Source organism: Lynx rufus, unplaced genomic scaffold (genome assembly GCF_022079265.1).
Source record: "Lynx rufus isolate CCGP_SWC_20201006 ecotype Redwood Valley unplaced genomic scaffold, mLynRuf1.p SCAF_1, whole genome shotgun sequence".
NCBI lineage: Eukaryota > Metazoa > Chordata > Mammalia > Carnivora > Felidae > Lynx > Lynx rufus.
Window position 1 is genome coordinate 174835306 of NW_025814823.1, and position 2365 is coordinate 174837670.

The 2365-nt window shown below is 53.1% G+C and overlaps 1 non-coding gene across 1 annotated transcript; it reads right to left on the minus strand.

Moving 5' to 3' along the window:
• Window positions 1–2071: 2071 nt before the first annotated feature.
• Window positions 2072–2156, minus strand: TRNAQ-UUG (transfer RNA glutamine (anticodon UUG)). Its single transcript has one exon. It is a non-coding gene; the product is annotated as a tRNA-Gln (tRNA).
• Between the last annotated feature and the right edge of the window lie 209 nt (window positions 2157–2365).

Sequence of the window (2365 nt, forward strand, 5' to 3'; positions counted from 1 at the left end):
GCTGCGGTGTTCAGAAAATCCACCTGAGGAGCTTTTTTTACACATACAGACACTGGGCCCACCTCCTGAAATTCTGGTTCAGTCGAGCTAGGATGCGCCCCAGGAATCAGCATCTTCAACAAGCGAACTCCTCTGCCCCATCCCTGGTGGAGACTGAAAGCTCTTGGGGGCAGGGCCGGGTCTGCCTGGTCCCCCACTTGGTCCCTATCCTCAGCTCAGTGTGTGTGAGGCGGACAGTCCACTTATATTTTTTGGAATGGCTGGGGAGTGAAAGTGCTACCTTCCACCTTAAAACAGTTTCCCACGGCAACCTGCTTTGAAACCACCTTGGAGGCGGGGGAGTTGTTGAAAATTTAGCATCCTGAGATCCAGCCCCTGTGGAGTCAAAATCGTTGGGGATCGAGGCTTTTTTCTTCTTCTTCTAAGCAATCTCTCTGGGTGCTTTCTCTGCAACCCAGAAGCATTGTGGGTCACAGCTGTCGGCCGGGAGTGGACATTTGAGCTGCCTTGATTGGCGGTTGCTGGAGGGCAGGACCTGTGTTGAATTTTTCTCCTAAATCTTTCCTAGTCCTGGGCAAAGGGCACAGATGAGCTGCAAACTTCCTCGCCGCATTATTGAGAGGAAAGTCAGCCCCCAGCAGGCCCTCGGGGTCTGTTTGTTGTAGCTGATACTTACAATGGATGTGACTTAAAATGTCATAAATTCACTCTCACAGAATTTGCCTCAGTTGAAGAGGCAGGAAAAGGAACTAATGTTTCTCCCTCGCCTGTGAACCAGGCAGAGCGCAAAACACTGCCTATGGGGTGTGCCATTTAGTTTGTCTCACAGTCCAATGGGTTGACGACCACCTCCCCATTTTGCCGCTGTAAAAACTGAGGTTTGGATTTGCCCAAAGACGCAAGCTGGGACCGGAACCCCAGACCATCTACCTCTCAAGTCTCTGACCTTGTTTCCCCTTTGTTTGGGCCACACCGCCTTTCCCCCCTGAGACCCCCGTGCTGTAAGTTGTATTTGTGCCCTCCAGAGATGAGGAAACCGAGGCCAGAGAGGCTTCACCATCACCCAGCCGGTGGGTGCTGGAGCGAGAACTCAGACCTGAGATCCTCTGACGCTCCATGCTACGTGTTTACCACCCTCGCATGGAGGTGGGGCTGGCGTCAACCCTGGCTGGATTCCTAGGTGACCTGAATGTATGGCGGAGATAGTCCTCCGGAGCGAGGTGTTCTGGGCTGACTGGGGGCACAGGCCTGCTGTGGCGGATGCAGCCTCGTGTCTCTGGATTCCTACACAGAAGCTGCAAGCATTCAGGGCGAGATGCCATGCAGTAGACACGGGGGCTCTTGCTGCAGAAACCGCAGGCGGCTGAAAGAACCAGGGAAACGTTTTACGCCAAGGCAACGCGGCCCTAGAGACGCAGACCAGCCCGCTCAGAGCCCAGGCTAATAGCATAAGCCCAGCTAAATGCCGCTGGTCAGCGTGGGGCTTTCGTCATCCCCTCTAACCAAATCGTGGTTGCTCGGATGCAAGCCATCCTTTAAAGGAGCTGGGGAAACCTGCTGAACTATTGAGTCACGGGGCTAACAGAGTAAGCAAATAATACACACGAGGGGAATTATTCATACGGCGGTCGAAGAAGCACACAGTTAAGCAGGTTAGCACACAGCCAAGCTACGTGCACCAAGAGGTTCGTCGCGACAGTGTCTACAATGGCCAGAAGAAGAAAAGAAAAGAGAAGGCCACGAATGCACCCCTAGAGAGTAGGCATGCGGACCAGACAGGGGCCTGCAGCAAGAGCCTGGTTGCAGCGGCAGCTGGTGGTGGGGAGGGCTGGTGCCTGGTGGTCCGGGTGGTGAGACTGGGTTAATGTTGGAGCCTGCAGAGGAACAGCAATAGCCAACGGTTGGCGAGCACTGAGCCGTTTGTTGTACTGTTTTATTTATTTATTTATTTAAAAAATTTTTTTAATGTTTATTTTTGAGAGAGACAGATACAGAATGCGAGTGGGTTGGGCAGAGAGAGAGGGAGACACAGAATCGGAAGCAGGCTCCAGGCTCTGAGCCGTCAGCACAGAGCCCGACGCGGGGCTCGAACCCACGGAATTCGAGATCATGACCTGAGCCAAAGTCAGACGCTCAACCGACTGAGCCACCCAGGCGCCCCTGTTGTACTGTTTAAAAAAATTTTTTTTTCTTAGTGTTTTTATTTATTTTTGAGACAGAGAGAGACGGAGCATGAGCAGGGAAGGGGCAGAGAGAGAGAGAGGGAGACACAGAATCGGAAGCAGGCTCCAGGTTCTGAGCCATCAGTACAGAGCCTGATGCGGGGCTCGAACTCACAGACTGTGAGAGCATGACCTGAGCCAAA